Source organism: Kogia breviceps, chromosome 8 (assembly GCF_026419965.1).
Source record: "Kogia breviceps isolate mKogBre1 chromosome 8, mKogBre1 haplotype 1, whole genome shotgun sequence".
NCBI classification, from domain to species: domain Eukaryota; kingdom Metazoa; phylum Chordata; class Mammalia; order Artiodactyla; family Physeteridae; genus Kogia; species Kogia breviceps.
Window position 1 is genome coordinate 26,045,518 of NC_081317.1, and position 13,004 is coordinate 26,058,521.

At 44.1% G+C, this 13,004-nt stretch overlaps 1 protein-coding gene across 15 annotated transcripts in view; it reads right to left on the reverse strand.

The window, feature by feature from the left end:
- ZNF462 (zinc finger protein 462) overlaps positions 1 to 13,004 on the reverse strand; it is a 143,499-nt gene that overhangs the window by 118,390 nt on the left and 12,105 nt on the right. The gene's annotated exons all lie outside the window — the stretch shown is intronic.

Below are 13,004 nucleotides of genomic sequence, written 5' to 3' on the forward strand. Positions count from 1 at the left end.
GTTAATAGAAAAAAAAAAAAAAAAGAAGCAATCTCTTTGTATATAGAAATCAACACAATGTCACATCCCTTTGTTTCTGCCAAAGGTATAATATGAAAAAAAAAAATGCATCCTATTTAATTGATGAATGACAGATATACTGCTAACATGGCCTCCATGGTGAGAGGGAGGGGACGGGGCATTGGGGGATGGTGGTGGTGGTGAAACACACAGTAAGTAGCCTGCCACTAAGATGACACTTCCCAAACCTGTATCACTTGGTGTACTATACCCTTAAGGTGCCCTGGAGGTACTGAATTCCTAGGGAAGAAAAGACAAAAGCCTATTCCATAGCTCAAATTATTAGCAGCTACAAATATCAAGTTCTGACAGCATCTCTTTTCCTTTTCCTACTTCCTGCATGTGAGACAGTAAAGCACCAGCGGCTGCTTCTTTCCCCCTTGCCAGCCTAATGATACTGAATTTCCAAGACCAGTGGTTCCTCAATCTGACTTCTAAGAACACACATTACAGGGTCCCACCCCAGACCTACTAAATCCCTCTCCCCATGGTAGAAGCTAAAAAATCGGTTTTTAATAACCTTCTTTTTGTTTCCAAGTTCTCAGACTGATTCTGAAGATCCACCCAGGTGAGGTATCACTACCCTATACCACAGTTAGGGTGATTTTTAAAAGAAACAAATTCAAAAGGAACTGTCCCCGCCATCGCACCTGATTCTCCACACTTGTGGTTCCTCAAACATTTGCTTTCTGAGCAATGAAGAGAACAGAAGAGCCTCCTCCTCCACCACCCAAATATCCAGCGATTAGCATACGAGACCCACAGATTCTTCACATTCTGAAGCTGTTAAAACAAACACCGTGTCTGGTGCAAAGTTTGCTCAGCAGCCCCCGTGGTTGTGTGGGCTCCCTTATCCACCTAAATGAACAAGCCAAGGCCGCTGATCCCAGGTAAAATGATAAATATATCAAAGGAGCCTCAGACTTAGACCCTGGACCCCATCCAGATTTCAGACCAAAAGATTGACTAACCCTTGTTGGCAATACAAAAATAATAATGACAAAAATAATAATACAAAAACAAAATCACCTGTTCTTAGCCACATCGAATAGCGTCTTTCCTCGAAGTAACAACTTTACTCAGCCTACTTCAACGTCACGCTTAGCCTAGCCCACGCAAGAAATAACTAAGGACACAGGTGCAGGGCTTCTGTACAAGGCACCCTGGGAAAACGCAACTCCTGAGAATCGGCTGGGATGCAATGTGAAGATTAAAATTGGAATTAGTAAACAGGACCATGAAGAGAAAAGTCTTTTCATCTTCGGTCCATACACTCTTCTGCCCTCACTAGGCTAACATTCACATGGTCCCGGCTTCAGAAAGGCTTTGACTTTCCTGCTATTCTCCTAGTCTCACTTTAACACATACTTTATATCAGAATGCGTTCCAGGAAGCATATGGCAATAGAACTAGGTCAACCATTAACCAAATAACAGGAAACTGCTCTGCAGCGCACACCCTTCAAAAGCTTGCTTAATGAGCTGGTTCTTCAGAATATGTCCTTCAGGGAGGTTGGAGCTAACAGGATCCATGGGTTTCTTTAACGCTGCAGTCACCTCATACCTAGAAGGTTTCTGCACACACCAGACTTTCAACAGTCTAAATCATTCCACTGAGATGCTCAAGAACCAAAGGCAAAGGTGAGGAAACATGTTTTCTGAAACTGCTTGACCATCTTCAAAGTGTACGACTAGTGTCCTGGCTCTACTGCTTCGTTCTTCCAATTCTGTTAAACTGATAGGAGACACTACATACTCATCTTTTCTCTCTGTAACTTGTCTGTATTCCTTGAGCTCCCATACCACCATGAAATACATGCCATGATCCATTTAGACTTGATAAGCCAAATAAAGTCTTGGGAAAATATCTGTCTTCTTTTGTCGTATAAAACTACGGATGAGTTTCCTCCAGAACCACCGGCCTTGAATCCTTGAGTATTGCTGAGTTTGAACGTTTCCTCTCCAGTGTTTCAGACTCAATTCTACAAAATCTAACTTTACAATGGCCTGAAGAGTCATTCAGGATCCTACCGGTACACGGTCGTGCTCAAATTAGTATTCTTCAGAAACCACCAACAATCAAACTCTCCTTGGCTTCTTCAACCTTGACTGCAATCTAGACATACTTACTTCCAAAACATATTTCATATAGACTGTAGAGTTGGGCGGTTTCCCTTGATTAACATGAACTCATTTTTCAATGAAAATGTCAGTGCCAAATCTCCACTTAATAAAGTTGAATGCTGGATGTCTAGGAGGGTTGCAGTAGCCACCGCTGCTTGAAAGGAACTAAGAGATTTTTTATTTCGGAAATGTCTGAGATGTCCGATTTCAGAAATCTAGGTGTGTTTGGGGAACAGATATTCAGGAGCAACATGACCTTTTAAAAAGTGCTAGGCTTGATTAACTACCTCAACCCAACCCATACTTATTGATTATGTACCTCTGCCCCAGGCACTCAGCAAGGCACTGACATACAGAGATGAACAAGGGAAACCCCACACCTGCCTTTCCACAGCTTCGAGCTAGTTCCATTCAGTAACTGACCATGAGCCAAACCAGTGGTTGGCCTTCCAAGTTGATTTGGCTAAATTTTAACTAAGTAAGGTCTTTTCCCCTGAAAACAGTCAACAAGGCTTCCTTGAGCACCAACCTAAGGAATGGCACTGTGGGCTAGAGGTCAAAGAAAAGCCTGTAAGAGTCGTAAGAGTCATCCATATTGTGCAGTCTTTTGGATTCTGGATACCCAAATCTCTCCCATCAGGGATATTCTTGGGAAACATCAGGTTTCTCTTTGCAGGGAGTTAGTTGTATAACCATAGTCAAAACAAAAACACCAGAACCTCATCTAAGGAATTTAATAAATAATCCATTACAGAAGGCTCAAGATACTGCACACAGAGGTTAAGGTACTTTTCTTCCCCTTTACCAGATTTTGGGGTCGTGTTTCATTGAGGAAGCTCACTGGCTCTTAAAAGTCACCATATAATAAAAGATACTGCTCAGCCCCCTAAAGCCAAGAAGTTAAACGTTTATCAATCCCACCAGGACAAGCTTCAAGGAGCCCCCTCACAGGCATTTCAAGTGGACTCAAGTGTATTCGGACTCCTAATCACTGTTTAACAGTGCCCTGCCTATAATAAGTGTTTTATAAAAACTGAAGGATGGGAGAAAAGGGAATTCGTATTTTTCATGTGCCTACAACATATCAGGCTCTGCACCAGAGATTCACATCTGTGATCTTATTTTATTCCCCACAAGAAGTTTACAAAGTGGAGTTTTTTTTTTTTCCCTATCAGGAAGTTGAGGATCAGAGATTAAATCATTCACTCAAGGTCACACAGCTACTCACTGGCTCTGAGGTCTATGTTCTTTCCACTACATACCGTGGCCCTCACTGCCAAGGTCTTCACGGGCCTCCCAACTCTGATAGCAAAGGGTTCCCTTAGATGCAGTCTCTGCATGAGAGTCAAGTGTTCCTTCTTGATACGAGAGCACACGACTCCCAATACAATCTCCAGGACCCTTCAAAGAGGGTCCAGTGTTTCTCAAAGTGCCCAAACACTGATGATGGAAAAAGGTCAGGCTGGTTCCTGAGATACGAAGCAAGATGAACTCAGCGGGTCATCCTGCCAATTGCCCTTGCCCTTACCCATGTGCTGCAGCATGCCAAGGCCTGCCTGGAATGACGCAGGCAAGGGTCACCATGGGTGATCCTATACCCTTCCAGGCTACTCCAAAATAATAGCTCGGGGCTGCAACAGGCTGGCTCCTTGAAAACCCACCAGTAACGTTTCAGAGGACTCGAACCTCTCAAAGACACTCTTTGCATCTGTCAACCTCAGCATTAAACCCAGGGGGTACAGAGTAAAGCAGAGGTCTAAAAGGTAAAAAGCTCCAGGAAATCTGTGGACCTAATCCATTTTGGAAGTCCAAGTCCTAATATTGCCTGCTGGCTGCTCCTTTTTAATTCACAAAGTAGACACAATATACAATTTTCCCGTATACAGAAGTTCTGACTACACACTAACACAGAAAAATGCAGATGAGTACCACAGTTATGAAAGGCCCAACTTCTGCCATTAATAAAACTGTGGCTCTGACAACCACTCTTTCTACTCACCAGTCCCACAAAACGGAGCCCAGAAAGGCAGGCTTGGTGAAATTTAGAGCTACTTAACATAAATAAACATAAAGCCCTCACTTGGGTTAGGAGGTGTGGCTAATTTTAGGTGACTGCTCCGTATCTGATGAAATCTGGAGCCTGGGCTTCTGACTGGTTTAATGCAGCCCTCGAGCCTGCATCTAACCAACTCCACCTCAAAATTTTCTCCACTGGGGAAAACAAGTGGTAAGGTGGCTGAAAGAAGGAATTCATTCCTGTGCTGTGAGGTCTTCCCAGACAAACTGTCCAGCCTGCTCCAGCCCCAAGGGCTGCTGAGGCGCTGCACCAGGGGCTGACACCCACCCCGAAATGCTGCAGCATTTAGGAAGAGCTTATGAGAGCCAGGCCTCTCGGCACTTCTGCTGATCTGCATCCGGGAGCATTCATTCAGGAGCGGCTGTGAAATCCTTCCGAGCAGGCAGCAGAAATTGCGAGGGCTCTTGGAGATCAAGCGCAACTCCGCGGGTCCCGTTCCTAGGAACGGAAGATTGGAATACTCCATGCTTCAAATGCATACAGAACGGACTCCCAGATACTAGAAACAAGTTCAGCTGATATGAGAAGCCACTTTTCCAAGAGTCAGTGACTTCCTCTCTCTCTCTCTCTCTCTCAACACAGCTGCGAAGTCCACTGAGTGTCCAGCCAAGTGTACTTGTGAATTTCGTGCCCTCTCAGGCCCGTGAGAGGACCCCATTCCAGCCTAGTGGCTTGACGTACTCGCTCATCAGCTTTCAGGTTTAACAAGGGAAAACAATCTCCCCTTCGAATTGTAGGAGCTTTCTTTCCAGGAGAACTAAGCAACCCTGATGGCTCTCTCCAGTTACACAGCAATTATGTAATTGCCGAGCTTCTGCAGAATCACTGGAACCATTCTGCAGCTTTCTCCTGACTACAGCTGCAGCACAATGTTCCGAGATGATTGCAGCCTTTGAACGGATGGCCGGTCTCAAAGCTGAACACAAAGGGACGTACAATGGGATTCCATCTCAAGCGCAAAGATGCTCCAGCCTAACGAAGCCCTTTCTCCTCTTCCCAGGCTGGGCCACTAACTCCTGCCTTTGCCCGCCCTACACGTGTGGGAAATATGGTTCACTCCGTTTATGCTGACAGGTTCCAAAAGAGGCAGAAAATCTGCTGAAGTTTTGCCATGGACCATGCACAAGGTAATCATTTAGCACATCATGGGAAAGCTCCAGAAGAGGACAAGATGCAAAGCGGGGGTGAGTGGGGGGGGGAGGCGGGAAGCATCTCTCTAGGCTTCCTGCACTGGCATGAAATGAGTGCTTCCCTTCCTTCTGCCAGCTCCAATCCTTCATGTTGACATTACACATCCTGTACTGTAGATCCACCCCCATGCTGCCGCTTGCCCAGCTGAATTATCTCCTGCGTCACAGCGGTGGTAACAGAACTGCTGGCTCGGCAGACTTGAAAGCACCATTTCAATGCTTAATGCATTCAGCAACTGGACATATTACCAGTGCGTCGGTCGGGGCTGGTTTGTGGCCCTCTCAGCAGCCATGCAATACTCCACCTAACCCTTCTGCTAACCAGATGGTCTGTTTGCCTCTTGGGACCAAACCATTCAACTTGACTTTATTAAATTCTATCAAAATGTGGGGACAGTTTACAGCAGTGTGTCTGGTTCATCTCCAATGGGGTTGCTAAGATGAAAATGACCTAAAAATAACTGGAAACTCGACTTCACACCAAGAGTAAATATTTAAATGATCTGCCAGATTCCGCACCCCAGCAGCATTAACTACACGGTCCGCAAGTTATACTGTAAATATATACACACAAAGACGCAGAAATACATGCATCTAAATAGGAATCCGTGGCCCACTGCCTCGAGCCAAGGGTTCACCACCCTCGGGCTCATTTAAATGTGGTTAAGGACAGCCATCTCCATCATAATCACTCCAATTACCAAAACAAAGAACCTAACACAACTGGTAGAGGATCCCATCTCCCGGGGTTCAACCCCCTAGACACACTGCAGGCGTGCCAGGGGCTCAGAGGGCCCTCAATAAATGTTTGATGAATGGAGATGAATGGGCACTCATTTCTTAATATAACAGCATCTATAAAACACGTTTTATGAGAGTGAAGACACTAAATTCTTTCCAACTCTATCATCATCCCACAACTACTAACTAGGAGAGCAAAGCCAGGAGGCGGCTAAATGTCAAGGAGCAAGCCACCTGCGCACGAGGCAGTGGATGGTCAGCAACTGATCGTTGCAAATGAACTGCAGAGCGACCGTTCATCGAGTACCTGGCAAGGTGCTGGGTGTTTTACATACATTATGCCTCTGAGCCTTCACCAGAGAGGGGATTTCACTCTAAAGATAAACTGGAGGCCAGGAGCAAATTAGGAACTTGACCCCAAGTGAAGCCAGTCACTTTTCCACAACCTGGCTGTCACAGATAAGTAAGGATTCTGCAACTTGGAAAGAACTGAACACAGGTGAAGGTGGCATCCCCAAATCTAACCCTCCCTAAGGTCTCAAGGAAAATGGAAAAATCTTTCCACTTCCAGAGGTTTTCTGGCAGCTAGGAAGTTCTAGTTTCAGACCCTCCTCTTTCCTCCCACACTTTTTATTTTACTGAGGGCATTCCACATGATTATAACCAAGACCGCACCCACAGCTTAAACCTCCATTTCTTTCATTTTGGCGTCCACGCTTTGACATCAAAAATCTCTCATTTGAGGGGCTTCCCTGGTGGCACAGTGGTTGAGAATCTGCCTGCCAATGCAGGGGACACGGGTCGAGCCCTGGTCCGGGAAGATCCCACATGCCATGGAGCAACTAAGCTTGTGTGCCACAACTACTGAGCCTGCGCTCTAGAGCCCGTGAACCACACACAACTACTGAGCCCACGTGCCACAACTACTGAGCCTGCACTCTAGAGCCCGTGAGCCACTACTACTGAGCCCGTGTGCCACAACTACTGAGCCTGCGCTCTAGAGCCCGTGAGCCACAACTACTGTGCCTGAGCTCTAGAGCCCACGAGCCACTACTACTGAATCCCACAAGCCACAACTACTGAGCCCGTGTTCTGCAACAAGAGAAGCCACCGCAACGAAGAGTAGCCCCCGCTCGCCGCAACTAGAGAAAGCTCGCCCCAGCAACAAAGACCCGATGCAGCCAAAAATAGATAAATAAATTAATATATTTTTTTAAAAGTCTCTCATTTGAGAGCATCCTAGAGAGCGGAACACAGTAAATAAATACCTGGTCACTTTTTCTCTCCTCCTCGATTATCGCTGCACACAATTTTAAGTGGCGACTATAAATTTTTTTAAGAATTAAAAAAAAAAAAATTTCCACTACACCCTTGTCTCTCTGGAAATGTTCAAAACGTAAAAATAAATAAATAAGGCACCATGGGTAATCTGCTTTGAAAGGTGAAAAAAATCACTGCTGTGCTACCCAAGAACCACTTACGTGTTCTTCATCTTCGCCACCACCATCACCAGCACGCTGTCAGGAGGCACCAATGAATGTTCCTCTGACTCAGCACAGACCAGGCTAGGTAAGTCCTGTTAGGCCCTATCAACTCCCGTCCACATTTTGAAATATCACCTACCCTGAAGGCACTCTAAAATTAGCCTCCTTACCCATGAGATCTCTAAGCATCTGATATTACAGTACCTTAGTAAGACCAAGTGGACATGGACTATTAAAATAAACATTTGCACAGAGAAGACCAAAGCAAGGACACAGGACAGCCCTCAAGCTGGCTCAGAGCTACGTATCAGAGTGAAGTCATAAAGAGGCAACCAACGTTTATGTGAAATAGCACAGGCCAGTATTTTCACTGAACAAATACAGTGTTCCTAGACAAAGCATTTTTGCCAGAATAACGCCAAACAAGAGGAACAATAATGACATCTTTCTTCCAAAATGCTTGAAGAAGTTCATACTGATTAAAAATTGTTCCCATAACACTGCAGGGAATATTTCTGCAGGGTGGGATAGTAAGTGCACTTCTCCAAGAGGACATGGCATCATCCTTGGGTGGTCCTTCTGAACGCACATGCAAATGTGGAGTGCTGCAGAGTCCATAGCCAGCCAGACCAGAGGCTCACAATCTGGAAAAGTCTACCTGTGAACGGGCAACAGCAACGAGGACTACTCATCACATAAGACAGACAAGGCACAAAATTAATCCAAACACCGAGTGTAAGAAGAAGGACAAGACAATTCACACCTGGTAGAGCCCACAGAGCAGACCTCTACCTCAGTTTCTCTATCCCTGAGGAAGAAAGACACTATCATTTTTCCAGTGCCCATTATGAACCAGAACCCCTATACACATAATACTTTTTAGCCCTTATGTCAGTTCTACAGATTCATATTATTATCCCCATTTTATTGGGTAGGAAATCAAGGGAACAGAGAGGTTAAGTGACTTATTCAAGGTCACACAGCTAGGAAGGAACAGAGACAAATTTCATCCTGTGCTTGTGCAACACCCAAAGAGTGCTCCACCCACTACACACCACTTCCTTAAAGACCCAAGCACAAAGAACTGCATGCTCACACAGAAATTCTGAGAAATTTGCATTCCTGATTCTTCAGGAAAAGTAAGTGCCTTCTCCCCAGCAAGAATATCCTGTCTGTCTGCCTATCTATCTATGTAAAATATATTTACATACTTCTACATAAATACATACACATACCCCCATATACCCATAGACATGGCAGCTGAGTTCCTAATTGTTCAAACAGTTCAATGCAATGAAGTTCCACCATGGTGTGCAGATTTTAACTGCGTTACTTTCCCATATAACTGCATGTCAGAAAGGGATGGCTGGGAAGTGACAATGTGGCCCAGTGATTCAGTGTCACACTGACATACCCACTTCTGATACAGGTTGTTTATACTTCCTAGAAACCACTGACTTCATTTAAGAGATAACAGTAAAGGATGTCCTACAGCAGTGAAACGCTCTTTTCCTCTTGGAATACACTAGCGGTAAATGTCAGGAATTTGGACAAGAAGGGGGGATCCTATAAAATTAAAAGCCCTCGCTCTGTACTCCTCAGACCTTAATGATCATGCTGATAAGGCAGCATCTTAAACACAGATGACTCTCTTTTTCATTTTAAGACTATGCCTTATAAAGTAAAAGATCTATTCAAATGAATCACATTAAATCTACTGAACGGGTATCATGGGCTGAGAAAAAAAAATCTAGCCAATTTTCCATTTTTTATGCTTCAAGATTCCCGTGTGCTGACTTATTAATGTTTTTCAGCCATATTTGACTCAAAAACTTGAAAATTTATTTTTCTGTAGACATCAATACGAGCCATATAATATGTGCGTGGTCACAGACAAGATGATGTTGACACCAACTTTTTTACTAAAATGAGGGAAAAGATGATGGGAAGTTGGCAAGAAGGGACAAAGGACCAGGAGGAATGTACTGGGAACATCGGAAATTCACCGTTCAGAAGCTGCTTCAGAGAAGATCGCTAACACTTACCTGTGCTGGGGTCAATTTTGTTAATTGTAGTTGACGTCTAGAAACGGGGTTATGAATATAATTATCATGAAGCAGCAATTGGGCAATCACAACCTAATTAAACCCACCGACTAGATTATCTTGTTTTTCCCTTAATAATCACATAACATTTAACACTTGCTCATTTCAGGACCTATGGGTGATGTTCATTCATTATTAACAAGCTACAGCCACTGGTCAGAGAAAGACTGGGTCAGGGATTCAAACATTTGAGTCAGCCAAGGGGTGGGGAGAAATTTCAGGGACATCTGAAATCTGTTCTTCAATATCCCACTTCACTGCTCCGCCTCCAAAATTACTAATGAGAGGCAAAGCCACGGGAGAAGATGGAAAGAACGGTGAGAACTTCCACACAAGCGCAAGGATACAGTTCTGCGTTCTTAAATGGGTGCTATTTTATGTGATCTACACAATGTGCTTTTTCACATTTTAATGCAATCTGTCTTGGGAGCGGTGATTTTCTTTTCAGGATAATAGAGGATTCCTCCACCAGGCATAACCTTCACACATTTACCTCCTCCGACAATGCTCTAAAGCTCCCTCTCCTCCCTGGCTCTCATGTGGAGTGTGTTCTCAAATTCAATGTCCTGTTCCCAAGTGGATGTCACTGCACCCACAAAGAGACCTTAACCCAATTCACCTTCACTTTCTGCAGCGCTCCTGAGGGTAGCCCAGGCAGACTTCTCTTCAAAAAATTAAGAGGAAGATTGAAGAAACATGTAAAGGACTTGTCTTTGAGACAGACTGGTCTGAGGGAGCAGCTCAGATGGCTGGGCACTATAGCTCAGGCTGAAGACAGTCCCTGTGGCTCGAAAATTAGAAATTCCATGGGACTTTCCTGGTGGTCCAATGGTTAAAGACTCCGCACTCCCAGTGCAGGGGACCAGGGTTCGATCCCCGGTCAGGGAACTAGATCCTGCACGCCGCCACTAAAGATGCCGCAGCTAAGACCTGGCAGAGCCAAATAAATAAATAAATATTTAAAACAAACAAAAAAAAGATTCCATGCTTCCACTGCAGGGGGCATGGGTTTGATCCCTGGTTGGGGAACTAAGATCCCGCATGCCACAAGGTGCGGCCATAAATAAATAAATAAATAAAATTAGAAATTCCACCCACAGAACTGCACGCTTTGGTACAGTTCAATTTTACTCTCTTCAACTATGTAGTTATTTTTTTCTGAGCTGTTTTCCCATTAAAGGACTTTATCTAAGAAAACAATGGTTCTTATAAGTTTGGTAGATAATGATACAGATGATGGGTAAAAGTGGGTGACTTTGTGACCTCCTCTAGGACGCTTTAGACACAGGACACATGCTTATGCTCCTACCCAGGTTTTGGGTATGAGTTTGTCTAGGGACAGATGATCACCTGAACAGATCCATGGCAAAGTTAAGATTTTTATAAAACCACCACCAGGGGCTTCCCTGGTGGCGCAGTGGTTGAGAGTCCACCTGCCGATGCAGGGGACACGGGTTCGTGCCCCGGTCCGGGAAGATCCCACATGCCGCAGAGTGGCTGGGCCCATGAGCCATGGCCGCTGAGTCTGTGCATCCGGAGCCTGTGCTCCGCAACGGGAGAGGCCACAACAGTGAGAGGCCCGCGTACCGCAAAAAAAAAAAAAAAAAAAAACACCACCAGTTGCTTCAAGGTTAAAGAGTCTACTCAGCAATTAACACCACCAACTGCCTGTCCTACAGAAAAGCTACTGTCCTAGATATCTGAGGGATATCTGGACCTGCTCCATCCATGGCCCTTAGTACAGCTTCTTACTCTATTAAGGGCATTTGTGGTCATACCTGAACAAGTTTCCTTACTGTACGGTGCTGTTCCAGGGAGGGGCAAATAAAACCAAAACATCCATCATGTCTCCATGATCTAAATAGAGCACATGGTGATCACTAAGGGCATGGAGGATACTAGCACCCATGCTTTGAAGAGTATCTGCACTATTTTCCAAAAACGACCCTTAGACAGTGGAACTAATTTTCAAATATGTCTCTGTGGCTTTTGAAAACATTTCTCCTGTTTGCAGTAACCAGTACAGGGCACTCAGACTTTCAAAAGGGGCCCTAAGAAGAGAAAAAGTTAAGACACCTTCTCTACTTAAAAAAAAGTCATACAGCATTATCTTTCTGCTTGTAACAGGGAGGGGCTCCTTTTAAATAGCCACGTGTATAACTACGTTACACTACTGAACTTGATACAGTACAATTTTTTTTTAAATTTATTCTCTAAATTTCCCCCTACATGGTCTCTTGGGCTTTTTTTTTTTAACCATCTCCTCTGTAACTCAGAAGAACAAAGAGAGGGCACTCTTTAGTTAAACACACTTTGTCAAGCTATTACAATAAGTTATATCTCTCATATCAACTAATATATTACAATTAATTTTCCATTAAGCTCAGAGTTCCTTCCAGAACACCAGGATATACTCCTGGCATAAGCAACTGGAAGAGACAAACCATCCAAAACATAAGCTATTAGCAAACTAAGTAATAGCCAGGGCCAGTTCCCAGAAGCTGAGAGCCAGGAGGTCGTCCCCCCATGTATGCATCCTGGCTCCTCCATTACATAGCTCCATGAAACTTGGGTAACTTACTTCCCCGACTTCAGCTTTCTCTACCATAGGAAAAGTCCCTGGTTCATATTAAATGTTAAACAAATGTTACCTAGTATTAATATTAACTATGAGTCACTCCAAGAAGGGAAATAGCGTTCTGTTAACGGTTTATGTGATATTCCCTCTCTATAGAGGAGTTGGCAGAATTTTTTGATGAAGCAATCATATTTAATCTCCTTATGGAAGGTCTTCTTACCCCACATCAGAAGGGACAATACTCAGTTGACGGCAGAAGAGGGGGAGAAGTTTTTTTTTTTTTAATTGACGTATAGTTGATTTACAATGTTGTGTTAATTTCTGCTGTGCAGAGAAGCGACTCAGTTATACACATATTTACATTCTTTTTTATATTCTTTTCCATTATGGTTTATCCCAGGAAATTGGATATACTTCCCTGTGCTATACAGTAGGACCTCATTGTTTATCCATTCTAAATGTAATAGTTTGATCTGCTAATCCCAAACTCCCAGTCCATCCTTCCCCCAAGGGCGAGAAGTTCTTGTAGCTGAACTTTGACATTCAAATGAAAATGGTCTCTTCCACCCAGATCCCTTTCCCAGTTTATCATTATGAAATACTAATTAACAGTCTTCAGTGAAGACCACTTAAGATAGAAACCATC